The sequence below is a fragment of the Chlorocebus sabaeus genome, chromosome X (genome assembly GCF_047675955.1).
Source record: "Chlorocebus sabaeus isolate Y175 chromosome X, mChlSab1.0.hap1, whole genome shotgun sequence".
Lineage (NCBI taxonomy): Eukaryota > Metazoa > Chordata > Mammalia > Primates > Cercopithecidae > Chlorocebus > Chlorocebus sabaeus.
The window spans coordinates 147567484-147591455 of NC_132933.1; positions in this window are offsets into that span (position 1 = coordinate 147567484).

Below are 23972 nucleotides of genomic sequence, written 5' to 3' on the forward strand. Positions count from 1 at the left end.
TTAATGTAAGTTACATTTTATTGATATTTAATATTTATATTATATATTACATGTAATACATGTAAATATTTATGTATTTATGTATTATATATTTGTGTATTTTATATTTAACATATATAAAATGTACCTAGTATAAAAATATACATATATGTTTAATTTAATATTTAAATAGAATATACATAAAAAATGTAATATTTATATTATATATTATATATTTCTATTTTTATATTAGAAACATACATACTATGTTTATATATTATATTTATATATTATACTTATATATTATATCTATAGAATATATTTATATATTTATATTTATATATTTATATATATTATAATGTATTTATATATTATATATTATATATTTATATATTTATATATACAAATATATTTATATATTATATAATATATTTTTATACATTATATAAAATATAAATATATTTATATATTATATATAATATATTATATATAGTATATATTATATATACTATATATAATATATAAATATATTTATATTATATAGTATATATATTATATACTATTTAGTCTTTGTGCAAACATCCTAGAGTGTACTTACACAATGTTAAATGGTACACCAGTGTATATATACTCATATATATATGAGATTCTCCAAAGTGTTTCCAATAAAATTACCATCTAACTGGCCATTGTGCTGTCCTAGGATTCACGACTAGAAGAAACACTAGTTTCTTCTCTCAAGAGTTTAAATATTATTAAAGATTCATGGACACACAATATAATAATAACAGTGGTAATACTGAAAGTAATTACAGTAAAAGCATATCATTATTTGACAAGAGCTTTATGAACGGTAATGCTTAACAAGATAGCAGTGCAAAAGTGTACATAAAGAAGATTGGGTTTTGAGAACTGTATACCTAATTTGAAGCCATGTGAATAAACGAGTTCTGCTCAGAATGAGAATTCGAAGGAAGAGGAGTATTCTGTTCAAACTGTGTCTTACCTGGAGGAATAACAAGTATCAAAGATGGGAGAAACTGATTGCATAGAAATACAGTAAAAACAAATTGTGGATGAGAGTCTACATCCACAAAAGCTATTGATGAAATGGATTTCAAGGAAGACCTAGTGAAATGGTCGAACATTTTCAGGAAAATCACAGGAAATTGCTGGAAAGTTTACAGAATTGGATAAAGCACAGGCAGCACAGTCTCACTGTGAAAATGATTGCAGCTAAGGTATATTGGATGTGTAGACTATACCGCACTTGGTGCCAGCTATTTATGCTCATTACATCATTGATCAGCACATCAGTTGCAGAAGGCAGATAATAATATTCAGCTGGTTTCCCAGAGTCTGAAGTCATCTGGACACATTCTGAGAGTGACAGATGGCAGACTTGCTGGGGGGACAACTCTCTTCTTCCCTCTTGCATGGAAACCTTTCAAATTCTAGCATGTTAAAAAGGAAGCCATTTCCTCAAAGCACCATTTCTTCTTTGCCTATTCCCCTGACCAAATTGCTTCCTTTGATTTTACATCCAACTGCAGTCCTTCCAAAGGATCAGAATTAGCAGAAATGCTATTAATCAACAGCAAAAGTTACTCAAATTCTGAGTTAACAAGTGCCATTTGGCAATTCAGCTGCAGAAACCCAAGTAAGAAACTAGAGAAACCTGACATAATAGGAGATTTGACAAACTTCTCTAGGGAATCGATACAATAACTAGACACAAAATCAGTAGAAGATTGTAAATACCTAAAATTGGAAAACATTATTAGTCAACTAGACTTGTAATCTACAAAACCTTATATCCACAATGTAAAATACACATTCTTTAGAACATGTGGAATATCCACTATGAAAGGAAAATATGTTGAAACCCCCAAATCACTAAGGTAAAGGGAAAAGTCCAGCTGGGAAGTGCTTAGGGCCAACCTGCCTCCCATTCAAAGTCACCCTTGTGCTCACTGAGATAAATGCATATCTTATTGCCTCTTTTGGAGAAGCTAATCAGAAACTCAAAAGAAAGCAACAATTTGTCTCTTATCTACCTCTGACCTGGGTGCCCTCTCTGCCCTCTCCCCACTTCCAGTTGTCTCACCTTTCCTGGCTGAACCAGTGTTCCTCTTACATATGTTGACTGATGTCTCACGTCTCCCTAAAGTGTATAAAACCAAACTGTGCTCTGACCACCTTGGGCACATGTTGTGAGGACCTCCTGAGGTTCTGTCACGGGGGCACATCCCTAACCTTGGCCAAAAAAACTTTCTAAATTAACTGAGACCTGTCTCAGGTTTTTGTGGTTCAGACCACCAAACAGACTACATCCTGGGCCATAAAGCAAATTTCTATAACTTTCAAAGGAAGATTATCACACAGATTTTTTTTCTCTGAACACAGAGACTCACCACTACAAAAATTCTAAAATGTTTGAAATTAAGAAAGAAAATTCTAAGTAGTTACTACCAAGGAAAACTAAACATGGAAATTAGAAAATATTTTAACTAAAAAACAAGAAAACGTTAATGAGACACCTGGCAAGTTTTTTGGAGGCCGTGAAAAACAGTGCTAAGTAAATTTAATTGTTTTAAGTAAATTTGACCCTTGAAAAACATGAGGGTTAGGGGCACTGATCCCCACCCACACTCAGCAATCTGCATTTAACTTTTGACTGCCCGAAAACTCTCCTCCTAATAGCCTACTGTTGGCCAGAAGCCTTACTGATAGCATCAACAGTTGATTAACACATATTTTGTATATGATATGATGTATTCTTATAATAAAATAAGCTAGAGAAAAGAAAATGGTACTAAGAAAATCATGAGAAGGAGAAAATATATTTACAATTCTTAAGTGGAAGTGTATCATCGTAAAGGTCTTCATCCTCACTGTCTTCACGTTGAGTAGGCTGAGGAGGATGAGGACGAGAAGAGTTTGGTCTTGTTGAGTGAGAGATGGCAGAAGTGGAAGAAAATTCGTGCATGAGTGGACTTGTGAGGTTCAAATCCGTGCTTTCCAAGGGCCAACTGTACTATTTATTAGTCATGTGAGACTGGGCTCTGGAAGAGAAATTTGTAACAGAGGGATGAAAAATGAGTCTCTGTGATATATAGATGACATTCAATGGCATGCCACTGTATGAAACGAGTGAATGTCAGTAAAAGACTGAGTCAGAATTTGACAATATCAAGATGTCAGGGAAAAGCAAAGGAAATGGCAGACTGAGAATTAGCAACCAGTATAGTAGGGAAAAAAACCCCACACACACAAGGCAGCGTGTTGTCCTAAAGACCAGTACACAAAAGTGATGAGCTGTTTCAAGACAGAGACTGAGAATTGAAAATAGGATTCATCACTGTAAAGTTATCAGTAACCTTTACAGAAATAATTTCCCAGAAACAGTGGTACCAAAACCTTAAATGGAGTACTATTAAAAGACAATGGGCAGGTGGGAAAAATAGAGGTATGGTGAGGGGACAGAGCTATTATGGAGGAATTTTGCTGACATGGGAGCAAAAAAAAGTGGGGCGGGGAGGGGGTCATGGTGGCATTACCTGATTGAAAAAATGAGATTGCCTCAGCTGCTTTGACAAAATATATTAGATTGTTAATATATAAACAATAGAAATGTATTTCTTACAGTTCTGGGGTCTGAGAAATCCAAGATGCAGTCATGGCAGTTTCAGTGACTGGTGACAACCTGCTTCCTGCACCTTTGTGCTGTGTCCTCACATGGTGGAAGGGGCGAGAGAGCTCAGTGGAGTCCCTTTTACAAGGGCGCTCATTCCATTCATGAGGCTTCGCCCTCATGACCTCATCACCTCCTGAAGTCCCCACCTCCATCTACCATTGAGACATGCTTTGGCTATGTCTCCACCCAAATCTCACAGTGAATTGTAATCATCCGCATGTGCCAAGGACAGGGCCAGGTGGAGATAATTGAATCCTGGGGGCAGTTTCTCCAATACTACTCTCATAGTAGTGAATAAGTGTCATGAGACCTGATGGTTTTATAAATGGAAGTTTCCCTGCACAAGCCCTCTTGCCTGCCACCATGTAAGACATGATTTTGCTCCTCATTAGCCTCTTCCATGATTGTGAGGCTTCCCCAGCCATGTGGAACTGTGAGTCCATTAAACCCTTTTCCTTTATCAATTACCCAGTCTCGGGTATGTCTTTATTAGCAGCGTGAGAACAGACTAAAACACATTGCAATGAGCGTTAGGATTTCAACATACACATTTCAGGGGACACACAAATTCTTACCATAGCAAGAATCAAGATAATTGTTTTGAAAGACAGAAACTATGACAACTTTTGTGTGCTTGTGTGGATGGAAAGATTTCATTAGGGCACCAGTCAACTAGCTGTATTTTTGAAAGGAAAAGAGAAGAGAGAATCCATTGCGAAGATGAAGGGATTGTGTTTACAGGAAATACATGTACCATTCATCTGCATTAAGAACCGGTAGGTTGAGATGTTGGTAGCTCCGTGAATGTGCAGGTGGAAGCCCGTGGAAGCTTGTGTGTCATTCCTTCCCTGCTCTTTTTGAAAGAGAACTTCATCTCCTGATTAGCAGAGTAAGTGTTGGGATTCCAGGAAAGGAAACTGCAAAACATCTCTCAGAAGGAGTTGAAGGATTCATAGACTGGAAAGTACAGCAGGAGCACCTGGAAGCCCCACTTGGAGCTCTTGAATCACAAATGTAAAGTCTGAACAGTTGGTACGGTTATTTGTGTACACGGATGAAAGTCAATGGGGTGTAGGTAGAGTTTTATTTAACGCGAATTGTGGCTGCAACCTAGTACAAAACAAAGCAAGACAGAAGCAAGAGATTTGGGGAATTGGCACGGGAGTAATTATGATGTTAGGCCATGGGATTTCAGTGGGGAAATAGGGGGAAAAAAAGAAGGCGTGTTTCGGTGAACATTTGGTAGGCTCTGTGGATAGGGTATGCTGGTGGGGTCAATGATGTTCTAAAAAGCTACGGAAGACTGGCAGTGGTGAGCTGCAAAGATTGTAGTTATTAGATAGGGGATGTTGTATTATTAAGATTATAAAGGAGTGGTGCTTATTAGAAATTATAATATGTAAGGAATTAGGTAAAGTAGAGAAAAAAAATCATTGGAGGTAAGATTTTCAAGAACTGAATTGTGGAGGTGTTGAAAATTTATATGTATGTGTGCTAATATCAAAAATGAAGGCTGGGCAAAGTGGTTCACACCTGTAATATCAACATTTTGGAAGGCTGAGGTGGGAGGATCACTTGAGGCTGGGAGTTTGATATCAGACTAAGGAACATAGCAAGACCCAGTCTGTACAAAATATAAAATAAAATAAAATAATTAGCTTGGCATGGTGGTGCATGCCTGTAGTCCCAGCTACTCAAGAGGCTGAGGCCTGAGGATCACTTGAGCCCAGGAGTTCCAGGTTGCAGTGGGCCATGATTGCACCATTGCACTCCAGCCTGGGCCACAGGGCTAGACCCTGCTCAAAAGAAAACAAAAAAAGAATTAGGTCGGGAGTATAATTGGAGATGATGAGAATTAAACAGGAGGTACAATGTTGAGAAATGAAAGGGACTAATTTGACTGCTGGTAAAAGAGGGTGATATAATTTCATGTCATAAGATTATAGAATAATGAAATCGATACAATCAGATGGTATGACATCTAAAGCTGGGTGGCTTAAGAAGCTATGTGGCGAGTGGTCTGAGGGTGAAAATCGGAACGAGGCAAACGTGGAAACTAATTCCAGCTCCAGTACAAGGCTTTGAGGCAATTATTCTGCCCCCTGCACCCAACTCAGAACCTTAAATAGCTGCAGGGGAGGTGATGTCCCGGAGGGAGAGTTTTAGAACCGGTAGTAACAGGAAGAGCTCTATAATTCCGAGGGGCAGTGGGAGGATCTCAGAAGTTGTGTACAGGAAGGAGATGGACCCACAGACTGCAACCAGAGAATATTGGAGTCCAGGAGGTGAGGTGGGCTGACCTGTAAGCTAGTGCTATTGTATGACTGATATAGACAGAGAAATGGGACACCAGGCCGCAGGGGGAGTGAGGATGTGAGCGCTGCAGGTTAGGCTGTCTGCATTCCTGAAGCTTCCTTGTTACCTCTGGCAATGGAGCCTGAAAGAGCAGGAGAACTATCATCTTGTCTCAGAGCCTCACTTTTGGGTGGTTATGTGGCTCTGGATTCTCTGAAATCTCTAAAATCACTCCTATTTACACAACTGTATAATTATTAAGAACTGTATGATGGCTATTAAGAATGGCCTCGAAACACTAAAAACCAAACCCAACCAAAAACAACTAGCAATCCTCAGTATGTGTTTATTAAATCAATGCTATAGAATCATCTTAGCTTGTTAACACTTACAAAGTCCCCCGGAGGGTTTCTTCAGTAACTTGCTCAGCCTGTGTCTTCAACAGCTTCCCATGTCCCTCATTGGTTATCGATCCTTCCTCTGTAGATGGTCTATGGAACTGACTATTTTTACCATGGCACACATCAAAATTGTTTTTTTGCTTTTTTTGGAATTCAAGAGCTTTTAATAAAAGACATCAGTATTGTTTTCATGTTTCAGAAATAAGCCAATTTGCTTTTGTTTTGTTTTGTTTTGTTTTGTTTTGAGACGGAGTCTCGCTCTGTCGCCCAGGCTGGAGTGCAGTGGCCGGATCTCAGCTCACTGCAAGCTCCGCCTCCCGGGTTCCCGCCGTTCTCCTGCCTCAGCCTCCCGAGTAGCTGGGACTACAGGCGCCCGCCACCTCGCCAGGCTAGTTTTTTGTATTTTTTAGTAGAGACGGGGTTTCACCGGGTTAGCCAGGATGGTCTCGATCTCCTGACCTCGTGATCCGCCCGTCTCGGCCTCCCAAAGTGCTTACAGGCTTGAGCCGCCGCGCCCGGCCTGCCAATTTGCTTTTTAACTTGCAGTAAGTCACAGCAAAGAAAAGAATCAAAGGTAAGTGTCTTACATATGCAAAATGTATTCAGTGCTATTGAAAGTTTAGCAGTAATATCCATATGCATGCTGAAGAAAAAGTTGAATACCATATAGCAAGGAATTTCATATTACATAAGTTGGTTTCCTGATCTTTCAACAGGACTGAACACCAAGGTGCATAAAAATTCACAGACATTGGAGATGCTCTTAAGCAGAAAACAGAGTCAACTTTGTGAGACAAAACTGGTTTGAAGAATTATCCCTTAGAACTGTTGCAAAGAGTGCAATGGCCACCTACTGTTACCAAGAGCTGCTGATTTTGCTGGAAAGAGCTTCCCAAAATTGCCTCAGGCAGCTGCTGGTGAAAGGCAATCTGAAGCTCATGGGACTGGACTTGACTTCAAGTTCATAAACTACCAAGTATAATAAGTTGGTTGTCCCCAATATTTCTACAGTTTACTGCGATCCCAGTGTAAATCATTTTGTTGGGCTTTTAAAGAGGTTTGCGAATTTGAAGTCAGGAGTAAGAAGAGAGAAGAAAAAGATTCTGTTAAAAATATGATTTCCATTTGTATTACCAAAGAAGAAGAAAAATTAAAAGAGAATATGTAATGGCATTTTGAAATGTCAAATATATAGTAATAGAGAATAAAACAGTAGTTCCCAGGGACAGGGTGGCGAGTAGGAAAGGGCAAGATGTACATAAAAGGATATGAAAATAGCAAATATGTAGATGAATAAACCTAAAGATCTAATGTATAACTTAAGGGCTATAGTTAATAATACTGTATTGTCTATAGGATTTTTACTAAAGGAGTAGATTATAACTTCTCTTGCCAGAGGGGGAAAATGAGTAACCATGTGTTATGATGAATATGTAAATTTATTCCACTATAGTAAATGTTTGACTATATATGTAACTTATAATACCATGTTGTATAACTTAAATATATACAATAAATTTATTTTTAAAAAGAGAGTATGTAATATGCAATATACATATGTATGTGTGTGTATATATATATACACATACACAAATATAAAATTTAAATGCACTTATAATTTACAATTTGCCTATATTACAATTTACACTTGAATTTACAGAATTCTTCACCTGCTCAGATGAGAAGAGAAGAAATTGTAAAGACAGAAAGTGAATATGATGGAATAAAAGCAAAGTTACACCAACAACCTGTTTTCAGATTTCCCTGACCATGGTATTCTCATTGCCTGAGAATGTTTTGGCTTTAATGCCATAATTTGTGATGTTTAACCATACTTTATGCATTGAACATAGAGCGGAAATATGAAAATAAAGATTGTCTGCAGACTATTTCTTTTCATTTATGCAGCCTACACTTAGACAATGCAATTTCATTTTGCTAAATTAGGTCTTTAGTAAAATCTCACACACGTATTCTAGGTTTTCAGTTTTCGAAGGATGGTTATTGTACACCCTAATTTTGAAAATTAAATACAGTCTCCAGATGGATTCATTTCACTTTCTGTTAAAAGTCTATTATAACTTCTGCTAAAATGTATGGTTAAATATTGTTATTGCCAACAACTAGCATAACTATGCATTAAAGATTCAGGATACACGAGAACAGGGCTTATGTAAATAATATGCTAAAACAGATGTCTCTGTAAGTAGTGATGATATTAAGAAACAATTCTGAATGAAGACTCTACAACCAGTCAGAAATAATTAGTGATAACCTGGTTAAAACTAGAATAACAGTGTACTGGATATATATAAGCAGGTTTGATTAACCTAATGCATCTCCTTCATGTTTGTTGATAAGTCAGTAAGTTATTAGACCGTCTTCAGCTGTTCAACAATATTACGCAGTTTTGTTACTATCCCTGCTGTCACCATAAATTACTTTGTGTTTTCAAGATAACGTAACCCGTTTTGCCCTGCTAGTCTTTCTGATGTAGTTTTGCTTGGTGAAAATGCCCAATATTGAGGAATAAATATATGGTAGAGTTTCTAGTTGGATCAATGCTAATCCATAAACTTTTTTTTTTTTTTTTAATGGAGTTTTTCTCTTATTGCCCAGGCTGGAGTGCAATGGCACGACTTCGGCTCACTGCAACCTCCACCTCCTGGGTTCACGTGATTCTCCTGCCTCAGCCTCCCGAATAGCTGGGATTACAGGTGCCTGCCACCATGTCCGGCTAGTTTTTTGTATTTTAGTAGAAACGGGGTTTCACCATGTTGACCAGGCTGGTCTCAAACTCCTGACCTAAAGTGATCCACCTGTCTTGGTCTACCAAAGTGCTGGGATGACAGGAGTGTGCCACCACGCCCGACTTCCACAAACATTTTTAATGACACACAACACACATATAATATGAATATTTCTAACCGAATATTAAATAGCTTGATTTTTTTCTTTGAATTTTGCAGAGACAATTGATACATGAATTGAAAGGTGACTCCTGCCTTAAGAGGAAGTCAGATAATTTTCTTACAAGAAGTCTAAAATCCTCAGATTGGTTTATTACAACATACAGCAATAAAAGCACAGAACACTTCATTATGTACTGGCAGCTCGGCTTTATTGTATTTTCCCAGACACTGTTATAACACTTTTATATGTTGGGTTTATTAAACATTTTTATGGCAGTTAATCTGTAATAAAATTTTTGATTTAATTTAAGGGGTATATGTGGTATAATACTTAAGTGTAATGAACTACAGAGGAATAGATAATACACCTTCTCCCCCCAAACCATGGACAGCTCCATGCATACTTGATCATGCCTGCTGCTCTTGGGTCAACAAGAAATCTAGAAATAGATTAGTCCTTGATTCTGATCCTTGATGATGACAAAAATTCTGCATTTTATATATATAAAGGGAGAAATAGAAAATCCATCTATCGCTTCTGGTCAAGATCTGTGCGAGAAGGAGGAATGTGTTTGCTGAGAGTTCGACGTCACACTCACACACACACACAGCTGGCTGAATCTCACCTGGCACCACTTTGGTACATTCTCTTCTTTGACTTCTATATTTAAGGACCCCTGTGGTTACATTGGTACCATCTGGAGAATCCAGGAAAATTTCCCTGTGTCAAGGTCAACAAATAAACAAATACCAAGTTCAAAACAGAAAAAAGAAAACAAATCTATTGAAAAATTTCGCTAAGTCACAAAACATTCTTAATGGTAAAACAATAGATAACATGCTTTGACTGCTTACTGAATTCTATGTGTCATGATAAGCAGTCTCCAAGCATTCTCATCTATTTCTCATGTCCACCCTATCAACTAGGTATTTATTGTTATCTCATTTCACAGAAGAGGAAACTGGGGATGAGAACTTAAAAAAACACCAATATTCATTGTGAAAGGTACACTGATTTCCTGGGCCAGAGTGAAACTAGTAGCAAAATCAGAGTCAAAAAGGAGAAGACTCATACTGAACTACTTCCCATTTTGTATAAAAATAAGATTCAATTTTTCTTAATATATCAGTTTTGGAAGAGTTATTTTGATGATTAAACGTGGTAGTAATAATAACAACCTTACAATAATCCTTGGCCTTTGGAAGTTACTATTCATATCCCTTTTATTAGTTTTAGTTACTGTTCATCTTCTCTTGTTAATATCAAGATTTGTTCATGAGAAGAGGACTAACCAATCCAATAGAAAGTTTGTACTTTGAAAAAATCCTAGGTCTGAAGCATGGGCATTTAAAAATAGCAACAAAATAAATCTTGTTGTCCATTGCAACGGATTGCTTCTGGTATTGTATGTGAAGAGAAGGAATTAGTTATTTCAGTCTAAATATATGACATATAGATAAATGTGTATCTAGGTGATAATATATGGTATTGTTTTCTATCAACTTCATGGAAGCTAATCCAGTCTAAGATTATTTTTATGGGCTACTTTTTTAAATTGCATGTATCTCATAAGACACAAAAAGAGAGGAAGTCACTTAGTAAACTACATAATTTTAAAGCAATATTATTGTGAGAAATATTGAAATCTTTTAATATTGTTTAAAAACAAACAATAGAGAAAACATAATTGTATAACATGCTAGGAGACTACTCTTCTTAACTCCTTTACCTCAATAACAATTTTCTGCCTGTCTTCTATACTATTGCTACTAAGAAACCCAATAAAAGTTTTTCTTTTCCTTCCTCTTCCTCTTCTTTCTCTTCTTCCTCTTCTTCCTCCTCCTCCTCCTCCCCTCCTCCTCCTTCTCCTTCTCCTTCTTCCTCTTCCTCTTCCTCTCCTTCTCCTTCTCCTTCTCCTTCTCCTTCTCCTTCTCCTTCTTCTTCTTCTTCTTCATCTTCATCTTCTTCTTGCTTTTTTGACACAGGGTCTCACTCATCACCCAGGTTGTAGTGCAGTGGCATGATCTCAGCTCACTGTACCCTCTGCCTCCTGGATTCAAGCCATCCTCCCACTTCAGCCTTCCAAATAGCTGGGGCTACAGACATGGACCACCACACCCTGCTAATTTTTTTTTTTTTTTTGGAGATGGTGTCTCGCTCTGTCACCCAGGCTGGAGTGCTGTGGCATGATCTCAGCTCACTGCAAGCTCTGCCTCCCAGGTTCAAGTGATTCTTCTGCCTCAACCTCCCAAGTAGCTGGGACTGCAGGTGCATGCCACCACACCTGGTTAATTTTTGTATTTTTAGTAGAGACAGGGTTTCACCACGTTGGCCAGGCTGGTCTCAAACTCCTGACCTGAGGCGATCCATCAGCTTTGGCCTCCCAAAGTGCTTGGATTACAAGTTCAAACTACCGTGTCTGACGTCCAATTTTTTTCTTTCTTTCTTTCTTTCTTTTTTTTTTTTTCTTGAGATGGAGTTTCATTCTTATTGCCCAGGCTGGAGTGCAATTACGTGGACTTGGCTCACTGCAACCTCCACCTCCTGAGTTAAAGTGATCCTCCTGCGGCAGGCTCCCAAGTAGCTGGGATTACAGGTGCCCACCACCACACCCAGCTAATTTTTGTAGTTTTAGTAGAGACAATATTTCACCATATTGGCCAGGCTGGTCTTGAACTCTGGACCTCAGGTGATCCGCCCGTCTCAGCCTCCCAAAGTGCTGGGATTACAGGCATGAGTCACCACTCAGCCCCCAAATATTTTCTTCTAAATTTTCACATAAACTTGTGTGGAAAATCTTTAACTGAGGAATAATCAGACTATTACATTGTAAACAAAATAAGTAGATAACTCTCATTAATATTGCAAGCATTTTGTGAGCTAATCACCACTTCATGAAACAAAATAAATAAAAACTAAAATATTTTTTCTCTCTTTTCAAGGAGATTTCCTGCAGACATCCACTCTACTTATTCACCAGTTCACCGTGATATATTCCTTACCCTATGCCTAGGTTCTCTCTTTTGATTTTAAAAATTAACGTATACATTATTTTAACCACATAACATATTAAAAATAATGTAAAAATACCTCTCTGATCAGCAATTACATAATGAGTTAATACTTTGTTATACATTTTTCAAAGCATTCTTTTCTTAAAGAAATAAAATATGAAATTAACTACTCTTCCTTAATATATGCTTGCCTCTGTTCTCAAAGGTAGCCACTTACTAGTAATAGGTATACTTTTTTCTTTTTCTTTTTTTTTTTTTTTTTGAGACAGGCTCTTACTCAGTTGCCCAGGCTGAAATGCAGTGGCTCAAACACAGTTCACTGCAGCCTTAACCTCCTGGGCCCAATGATCCTCTCACCTCAGCCTCCTGAGTAGCCAGGACCACAGGTGTGTACTACCATGCCTGGCTAATTTTTAAAATTTGTGTAGAGCTGGGGTCTTTCTATGCTTCCCAGGCTGGTCTTGAACTTCTGCGCTCAAGTGATCCTCTCGCCTTGGTCTCCCAAAGTGCTGGGATTACAGGCATGAGCCACTGCGCCCTGCTGGTATACATTCTTTATGGGCACATTTTTCCTATGCTGACTAAATACATGTTCTCCTGTAATGATAAAATTCTGACGAGTGCCATTTTTCAATTTACTTTTTTCACTCGCCTAGGTTGATACTTGTGGATCTGGTTCATTTTTTAAAAATGTGTGTCTTAGTCTGCTTTCTGTCGCTTATAAAAGAATACTGAAACTAGATAATTTATATCTTAAGTAAAATGTTTCTTAAAATTTTGGAGGTGAGAAGTACAAGGTCAAGAGCCTTCATTGTCTGAGAGCTTTCTTGCTGTGGGTACTCTTTTCAGAGTCCCATGAGGTGGTGAAGGACAGCATGTGGTTAGGAGGCTAAGTGTGATAACATCTTTTCTTCCTCTCCTTATAAAGGCATAAGTCCCACTCTCATTATGACTTTTTAACTCATTATACTCCCATTATAAGCTAGTAACCCATTAACTCATTAATTGATGAATGGATTAATCCATTCACAAGGATAAGCCCTCATGGCCCAATCATCTCAAGGCCCTAACTCTTAATCCTGCCACACTGGGGATCAGGTTTCTACAAGAGTTTGGAGGAGACAAATATTCAAACCCTAGCAATGTTATAAGATGTAGTTCAATTTTTTTAACAGTTGCAAATTGCTGCACCTACTGATAGCAAAGATTTGCCCATACTGTCATAAAAACAAACTGTTACTCATTTGGCAATATTTACTCTTAAGAAACAATATGAAGATGACCATCCCTGATATGGTTTGGCTCTGTGTCCCCACCCAAATCTCATGTTGAGTTGTAATCTGAGTATTGGAGGTGGGGCCATGTGGGAGGTCATTGGATCATTGTTGTGGTTTCTAGTGGTTTGGCACCATCCTCCTAATGCTGTCCAGTGATAGGGTTCTCACTCAATCTGGTTGAATGTGTGGCACCTCCTTCTTTTCCCTCTCTTCCTCCTGCTCCCATCATGTGAGATGTGCTGGCTTCCCCTTCACCTTTTGCCATGATTATAAGTTTTCTGAGGCATTCCCAGCCTCCTGTAGAGCCTGTGGAAATGTGAGTCAATTAAATCTATTTTCATTATAAATTACCTAGTCTCTGGTAGTTCTTTATACTTCTTTATAGCAGTGTGAGAATGGACTAATACAAAAAATTGGTATCAAGAGAGCTCCTTGTGCTGTCATATACATTTATCTAGTATAAAAGTAAAACTGCTGGGTAGAAAGCTGTGCCTGTCTGCAACTTTCCATGATATTTCAGTTTTGCTGAGTTGAGTCCTGGTACTAATTTTCACATAGCCATCATTGCATTTGTGTGTGTGTGTGTGTGTGTGTGTGCGCGCGTGTGGTGTGCACTCTTCATGACTTTCTGACCCTATAAGATGTTACAGACTCGTCTTATATATTCCCTGCCTCATTCCTACATTCAGCCATTTTTCCCAGGATCCTTGGCTAATTTTAATGGAAAATAGTATGAGAAACCAAATTCTGGCCACCAGATGTGCTTGTTCCTACTAGAGTATTGTTTCTTCAACGACTTCTCAGCTGACAGAGCAAGAAAACATATGTGTGCAAACTAACCCATCTGTATATACATACCGCTAAATATTTCTATATGTAATTATTTGTGTCTATATAAAGCTATACATAATTTTATCCTGAGGACTTCAACTCTCTCTGATCCATTGCTGCACGAGTTTTACTAATTTCTTTCAATACTAGCTCCCACTCCAACAGTGAGAAACCTGCCTCCCACCACCTGCCATCTATTGTCTTAATTGTTTAATTCCAGTACATATGTGTAGTGGTTTTAGAACTGTTAACCACTATGCTTGTCGGAAACAGCTTTATCAACTAGAGAACAGTGCTTTATCTGCAGTCCCTTTGCCTTTAGTCTTAAAGATTCACAGACATGCAAAGTAATATTAGGCTAGAACTGCTGGTCTCTCCTTCAGTGAGATTGCTTCACATACTTGTAACATTATCAAATTCTTCTATTTCAGTGTGAATTTCATCCTGGGATCCCCTAAATTCCTATTATTTGTTATTTCTGTTTTCTTTTAAGTTGCATACATTTAGTTTCATCTTCATGCTGTAAGGTTTTATAATTTTTGACAACCATATACTGTCACGTATCCACTATTACAGTATCATGCACAATACAGTCAGGCCTTTCTATCCCTTGGTTTTGCATCAATGGATTCAACCAACTGCATTATGAAAGTGCTGAAAAAAAAAAAACAATGGATGGTTGCATTGGCACTGAATATGTACAAACTTTTTTCTTGTTACTCCCTAAATAAAACAGTATAACAACTATTTACATAGCATTTACATTGTATTAAGTAGTATAGATATAATTTAAAGTATACAGGAGGATGTGTGTTAGTTATACTCAAATAATACAGCATTTTATATAATGGACTTATTCATCTGTGGATTCGGTATCCCTGTAGTTTTGCCTAGTCAAGAATATCATATCAACAAAATCACGCAGTATAAAATCTTTTAAGATTGACTTTCTTCACTTAGCAATAAGCATTTAAGAGTTCTCCATGAATTTATGACTGATTCATTCTATTTTTGAATACTGTCTTAGTTCATTTGTGCTGCTATAACAAAATATCTTAGACTGGGTAATTTGTAAAGAGCAGCAATTCATTTCTTACCTTCTGGAGGCTGGGGAGTCTAAGATCAAGTTGTTAGCATTAGGTGTTTGGTGAGAGCCTTTTTGTCACAGCCTCACATGGCAGAGGAATAGAAGAGAGAGAGAGAGAGTGAACTTAACTTCTGCAAGCTTGTTTTCTGAGGTCCTAATCCATTCCTGAAGGTGGAGCTTTCATGATTTAGTCACATTCCCCCAATCCCCACCTCTTACTACCACCTCAATGGGGATTAAATTTCAACATACATTTTGGAGGGAACATCATCATTCAAGCCATAACAAATAGCATCTGAATGGATGAATAAACCACTATTTCTTCTGATTAGATAAATGACTTCACTGAGTCTTTTTTTCACCTCACTTACCTGACAGTTAAAAATCCACCAAATTTACAGGAATAAAACTTGTGCCATGACTCCAATCTCAGCAAGCGATGTTTCTCTGCCCCACCCCAGTCCTGCTGCTAGAGTCCTTCACCATGATTACCAGTGTGAAGAAGAAATCTAATTCTAGGCAGGATATTTTTCTCTGCATTCTAGGATTGTATTAAACATGAGGATCGCTCCTCCCTCTGGCCTGTTATAAGGTTGTTAATTCTCACATAAGAAGGTTGTGAATTGCTGGTCTACTTAGGAACACAGAAATCCTCAGGCATTACTGGGTTCTATTGATTGAACACTTTCTAACAAAATCCCATCTGCCTGAGTCTGCACTGAGACACCATGTTTTAACTGACTAGTTGGCATGGTGTGTGAATCTCTGTCTAGAGGATTAGTTTCCTACAACTGCTGTAACCCATTAACACAAATCTAATGGCTTAAAACAACACACATTTATTATCTGACACTTCTGGTGTTCAGAAGCCTGGCATGGGTCTCATTGGGCTGAAAGCATTGTGTTGGCATGGATGAATCATTTTGTTTGGAGGATTTGGGGGGATAATCCATTTCCTTGCCTTTTCCACTCTCTGGAGGCTGTCCACATTCTTGGCTCACAATCTCTTCCTTTTTTTCCACCCTCTGGAGGCTGTCCACATTCTTGGCTCATAATCCCTTCTTTTTATTTATTTATTTTTGTCTCAGAGTCTCACTTTGTCACCCAGGCTGGAATGCAGTGGTATTAGTGGTATTAATACAATCATAGATCACTGCAGCCTTGACCTCTTGGGCTCAAGTGACCCTCCTACCTCAGCCTCTCAAGTAGCTGGGACTATGGGCTAGTGCCTCCACACCTGGCTAACTTTTTTGTTATGGAGGCAGGATCTTGCTGTATTGCCCAGGCTGGTCTCAAAATTCCAGCCTCCTCTCACTTAAGTCTCCCAAAGCTCTGAGATCTCTGGTGTGAGACACTGCAGCCAGCCTCTTTTTCATCTTTAAGGCTAACAGGACCTGATCACGTCTTTCTCACACAAAGTCTTATCTGTAGTTCTAACTCCTCTGCCTCCGTCTTCTACATTTCAGGACTCTTGTGATTACATTGCTTGAGTTCACTTGGCTAATCCAGAATAACATTTCCATCTCAAAAGCTAAGTCTAATCACATCTGCAGACTCCATTTTGTCACGTAAGATCCCATAGTCACGGATTAGGGTGACTAAAATGTGGACATATCTGAGAAGTGGGGGTTAGAGGAACTATTCTGCCTCCCATACAGTTTTGATTTTACCATTTATAAGATCTGGACATTTACTAAGAGAATATATACTTTAGGTATTTTTAATATACAAAAAAGGAATGATGTAAGGTGACGATGTGTTAATTTACTTGACTATAGTTTTCATTTCGCTGTACATATGTGTACTGAAGCACCACATGGTACACATTCAATTTATACAATAAAATAAAAGACCTCCAAGGCAGAAGGATTGTTTGAGCCCAGGAATGAAATATCTGCCTGGGAAACACAGCAAGACCCAATTTCTACAACAAATGTTTTAGCGATTAGCCAGGTATGGTGGCACACCTGCAGTCCCAGATACTCAAGAGGCTGGGGAAGGAAGATCTCTTGAGCCTGGGATGTCGAGGCTGCAGTGAGCTATGATCACACCACTGCACTCCAAGACTAGGTGACATGAGCAAGACTCTGTCTCAAAAAGAAGAAGGAGAAGAAGAGGAAGAAGAAGAAGGAGGAGGAGGAGGAGGAAGAGGAAAAGAAAAAACCTGAGCAAGTCTGATGAAGATTTTTAAGTCTTATGTTCTTCCATGTAAGGGAATATAATAAAATGAGTTCGTGCCTGCAGGTGAGATAATTAAATGCATCCATATGTGTAAAGACTTGTGGTATGGTGCACAGGGTTAACAAAAGCTGGTTTTCCCCTGTCCTAATCCCTCCTCATAGTCAATTTGCTAAGTCCCTAAAACCCACTCTTAATGAGTTGCCAAAGGCATCTTAATCAGGGTTTTTCGTCCTTGACTATAAATGCCCTAATGACATGTAATAAAAATGTAGAGTCTGTGGCCTTTTGGGGAGTACACAATGAAGAATGTAGATAATTTAGCCTTTGCACCTCATCAGAGGTCAGCACCTGGTTAACTGTGTTCTTTTCTTCAGAATTCTTCACATCTTGGCCTCTCTTGAACAACAACATTTATCATGTTCAGAATGCACTACTTCAAGGATTGCAGTTGTGCTTATTTTTTTAAAGAAAAGCTTACTGCTCTGTGAAAGAGTTACTAGTAATATACTGATACTTCCTAAAGAGATTTAAAATGTAAAGTTTATTTCCATAATTTTATTGCAAGCTCTGTGAAAAATCATAGGCTGATATGTACCCAATGACATAGAATAAGCTCTTATTTAAAGCCTTTCTTATTTAACTTTTTATTGTAATAGTAGCATGTAATCATGATAATTTTCAAAGGGGTAATCAAGTAATAAATTAAAAAAAGAAAATTCCCCCTTTCTAAGCTTCCAGTTTTTCTTTCCAAAGTAGACCTTTTTCAGCAGTTATTAGCATTTCTTAAATAATGTTTTCAGATATATTTCAGAATGGTGACATCATCCCATCACTGGCACCACTCAATTCTGGAATAGCCTGACTCCAGAATCCTCCCAATTCACTGTCTCTGTGTCAGCAATACAGAAGTGGAATCCATGATGAATATGAGAATATGTGGGTCAAGGTTGTGACCTCCTGGTAGTACTTCCTATCTTCTCCTCTAAGGTTTTGCCTAGGAAACCACCCCCAATAGTCAGCCACCCTCTCTTGAAACTAGACCTCCATACTCCTTTTAATCCCATTTGCTCTTAAGTAGCTAATTTACTCTCCTCAATGTGCCATTCAGTAAGCATTCTTCACATTGGTGGAATTCTCTATCTTCAGGACGGCAAAACCCTATTGGAGAGAGTCTCTTCAGGGAAAAGCTGTTTTGGCTACGTAGCACATACTAATATTCCCTATGTAGGAAAGCAAAAGGATCCTAGAAATCTTCTTAGAACAAGACAGGGAATGTATCAATGAAACATACACGTGGAAATAAATAGCTCAGCAAGTTATTCTGCCCCAAGTGGAGATTGACTTTGTCTTCTGAGAGACAGGGACCTATTATCACATGAAATGAATGAGTGAATCATAATGGATTTCTCTCTGAGAAGTTTTACTTTATGTATTTTTGGTGTTCTGCTATATAACATCAACAGAGACATATTACGCTGATGGTATTGTGCTTTACAATTTTCATTTAGTGATGTTTGTCTTACTATTAAGAAATTATTACTATTAAGCAAGGCTTGTTCAAATCTTGGTTACATGTATTTTCATAAAGGTGTTGTCCTTTCTTTAATTAAAAACTCTTCTAATTAGATTTGCATGTATCTATTGACTGTATGAGTTTACATTTCATTTATTGATATGGTGTAAGATTTCATGAAATTTTAATCCAGCCTTAGATTGTGATAACTTTTTCTAATATCTCTTGTTATCGCATGTCTTTCAATGGGGTGCATCTACATTATTTTAGTACTTTACCTCCCTTATTTGACATACCCTTTTGGTGTATGAATAGTGTGGAAGTGGTGCATGCAAATATACCTCTTTTTGTAACTAAACTGTTGATAATAAGGTTTTGGTTCCTCAAGTGCAGTATTTCTCAAAATGAGGCAAAGGACCATTGCATTAAGCCAGCTGAGTGATTGAAAAATATGATTTCCCCTTCAGATAACCATTTAACTAGACTATCTTAGAAGACAGCACTTTGGAACATGTATTTCGTAAGCACCTTATGTGATTTTAATACATTGTAATGCCTAAATAACACCTTTCCAGACATTCCTTATTCTTAAACACTATTTGTCCATTTTCACCATTAGAATCTCTTGTACACCCACTGGGAAAACAAACAAACAAAAACTATGAAACTAGCAAGTTTTACATCTTCCCTTTTTCTCTATTGATATCAAAATATTTAAAGGTGCATTATAGGTACTTTCAGTTTTGTAACGGAAGTTTAACAATTGTGGACAGATAGCTATTTATTTCAGTGGATTCAAAGTTCACTGAAAATCTTTTATAGATTTGTTTTCATCCATCACGAGATATTTATTTCACTTTCTTTCTTGGCTGGCTGGAGTGTTTTTCCACAAATTATATTAGTTATTCGCTTATCCATTTTGTGTTTTGATTAGATGATTTTTAAAGAGGTAGTAACCTCTACACTGTAGGAGTTCTTACTTTTCATAATGACTACTTTCTTCTGATTTAAGTAGGAAATAATCAAGGTATCCAAATTTGAGAATCTAAATGTATTTACTATGTAGAAATTGTGCTAATCTATTCTCTCAGTGAGTGTAGCTATGGAGAAGTCTGAAGAAAATGTTATCATTTTCTGCCAGTAAATTACTTGCACTCTGTTCCTAATTCACATATATATGATATATGCATAATATATCATACAAATCATATAAATATATCTGTCACTAATATATGCTTACTGTTTACTGTGGATTGAAATTAATCTTTATTTTTCCTTGGGAAATAACATATCATTTTGTATCTGTCCTTTGGAAAATCCTTTCACTTTTTTTCATGATGTAATTACCCAATGGGTTCTTCTTGCCTGCTGCACAGATGGAGCCAATTCACTGAGACAGTTGTATTTCAGTAGAGAAAGAGTGGAATCACAGGGCTGGGCACAGGGAAGGCATGAGTTTATTACTCAATTCAGACTCACTGAACATTCAGAGGCTGGGTTTTTTAAAAAATAATAATAATTGGATAGGCAGGTGACTAGGGAATGAAGAATGCTGATTGGTTGGGTTGGGGATGAAATCACAGGGGATTGGAGCTGTCTTCAGTCTCTGTGTGGGAGCCACAAGACTAGTTGAGCCAATTTCCTGATCTGGGTGACACCAGCTGGTTCACCAGAATGCAGGGTCCAAAAAATACCTCACTCACCAATCTTAGGTTTTACAATAGTAATTTTATCTATAGTAGCAACTGGGGAGGTCGGGAATCTTGTGGCCTCTGGCTACTTGGTTCCTGAGCCATAATTTCCAACCTTGTGGTTAATTTGTTAGTTTTACAAAGGCAGTATTACTGTTATCAGTAATTCTTATATTTACAGCACTTCTGACTAGCCAAATTGAAATATGCAAAGGAAATACATTGTAAAATAAAATAAGATTTCAGAACCTTCAAAGTATATGATGCCAAGGGGAAAGTTAAATCCTGGATACTGAGTCACATAGCATGTCTGCAATTTTGCTTTTTAAAGTGTTATTACCTTTATTTATTTATTTATTTTTTGAGACGGAGTCTCGCTCTGTCGCCCAGGCTGGAGTGCAGTGGCCGAATCTCAGCTCCCTGTAAGCTCCGCCTCCCGGGTTTACGCCATTCTCCTGCCTCAGCCTCCCGAGTAGCTGGGACTACAGGCACCCACCACCTCGCCCGGCTAGTTTTTTGTATTTTTTTTAGTGGAGATGGGATTTCACCATGTTAGCCAGGATGGTCTTGATCTCCTGACCTCGTGATCCACCCGTCTCGGCCTCCCAAAGTGCTGGGATTACAGGCTTGAGCCACCGTGCCCGGCCACCTTTATTTTTAAATTAAACTATAAACTAAATTCAATAGGTTCATAGGCATATACTCATCTTTAAACACATCACATTGTATATAATAAATATGTACAGCTTTTTTATGCCAACCATACCTCAATAAACTGGTTTTGGAAAAGGAATTCATTACATAAATATTGAAAGAAATCAAAATATTTTACCCGGAAATGTTGTCAACCAAGAGCAATAAAAAATGTCAGATTCTAGCTCCAAGAGAGTTTATTCAAGACAAAGTCTGAGGACAGGTCACACAGAAAACAAAGATTCTGAAGAAGAGAAGTCAGGGTTCTGAAGTGCAGACATTTTTAATTCCTTATGTGGACAAAGTTGAGGGAAGTTTAACAGAATTTCATTATCCTTCTCTGTAAGGCTTGATGCATAGTTTCAACAATCTGGTTACTTAAAGTGGTGTTTTTCTTTTGGGAAAGGTGTATGCAACATTCCACACTGAAGATGTAACTGTCATCTTGGGTCTTGGGACCATCTGTTCTGAGTTAGGTACATGATAAAGGATGCAGTTAGTCTATCTATAACATAGATCAATGATAGGAAAGGGGAAGTCTAGTGTCTGGTCTCTTCTAGTCATTTACAGAACAAAAACAATGAGGAAGACAGTTAATCTACAATCTAAAAGGCAAAATTGCAGATATGCTATATGACTCAGCATTCAGGACTTAACTTTCCCCTTGGCATCATAAACTTAGAGGGTTCTGAAATCTTATTTTCTTTTACAAAGCATTTCCTTTGCATCCTTCAAGATGGCTAATCAGAAGTGTTGCAAATACAATAATTGCTAAAAAGTTGTCTTTTGTGAGGGAGATTTGCATCTGTAGAAAAAATCTGCCTCGATACAGCCAGGCTTTCTCTGAGGTCTTCCCTTGTCTCATCTATGAAAGATGAACTAAGAATCTAACACCTTTTAAGACCTGAAAGGTATATTCACCATCTAATCTCTCTGAGGGCTGCTACCTGGAAGGTTTCATCTGGCTACCTTTGCTAGCCAGGTGCCTCCACTCCCTCTCCCACAACCTGTCTTCACACGATAACCTGATTTACCGCTATAATCTGTTTTTGCACATGCTCTGAGCCATTATTCTTTACGTAACTCCAGGATGGTAAAAAACCATCAACCATCTGGTCATTTCTTTAAGAAATTTTGTAAGACTCCACCCACATTAATAAATTCATATTGTAACCTCCTTTGCAAAATTATGACAGTAAGAGAAACCTGACATGGCTGACTCCATCTTGCTTCTAGGCTCACAGGTTGGCTGTCTTCATTCATTCTTGGGCATGGGTCAAGCTAATGTTGAGAGAAATTTAGTTTATAGTTAATTTCATTATTTTTATGTTTTTGAGACAGGATCTCCCACTGTCACCCAGGCTGGAGTGCAGTGGTAAATTTTGGCTCACTGCAACCTCCACCTCCCAGGCTCAAGTGATCCTCTTACCTCAGCCTCCCCAGTAGCTGGGACTACAGGCACAAGAAATCATGCCTGGCTAATTTTTTGTATTTTTTTTTTTTTTGTAGAGATAGGGTTTTGCCATGTTGCCCAGGTTGGTCTTTAACTCCTGAGCTCAAGCAAGCCTCCTGCCTTGGCTTTCCACAGTGCTGGGATTACAGGTGTAAGCCACTACTCCCAGCCTATAGTTTAAATTATAATAGCATTTTCCAAAACTGCCTTTGTAAACTAATAAAAGACTATCAGGTTAGGAGGATGAGAGGGGTCTGAATTCTAGTGTGATGTAAGCATAGTAAAATAATTACCAGCCAATATTTGGGAGGTCACAAGATTTTCAACTTCCCCAATTACTCCTGCAGATAACATCACTATTATAGAACCCAAGATTGGCCTTTTGAGATGTCTTTTCAGGTTTTTTTGTGTTTCTGACTACCAAAGGCTGTACCAGGACTCACCAATCAGTTTTTTGGCTCCCACTCAGGAACTGACTCAGTGAAAGAGGACAGCTTCAGCTCCTATGATTTCATCTCCAACCCAACCAGTCAGCACTCCCCACTCCTGGGCCTCCTACTCACCAAACTATCTTTGAAAAACCCTAATCTCCAAATGTTTGAGGAGACAGATTTGAGTAATAATAAAACTCTGGTCTCCTGTTTAGCCAGCTCTGAGTGAGTTAAACTCTTCTTCTATTGCATTTTCCTCGTCTTGATCAGTCAGTTCTCTCTAGGCAATGGGTAAAATGGGCCCATGGGGCAGTTACAGTATGGAACCTTATTAATCTGTCTATTGTCAGTTGATTTTTAATGAATGTTCAGAGAGCAAAGGGGAGGTTTTTCCTTGGCTCCTACAACATAAAGAGAAATGGTTATAAATGTAGATGTAGACATTGACATGGAAAAAGAAGTAAAATGTTGACAGGTAATAATGTATCATAGACTAAATGTTTGTGTCCCCCCATA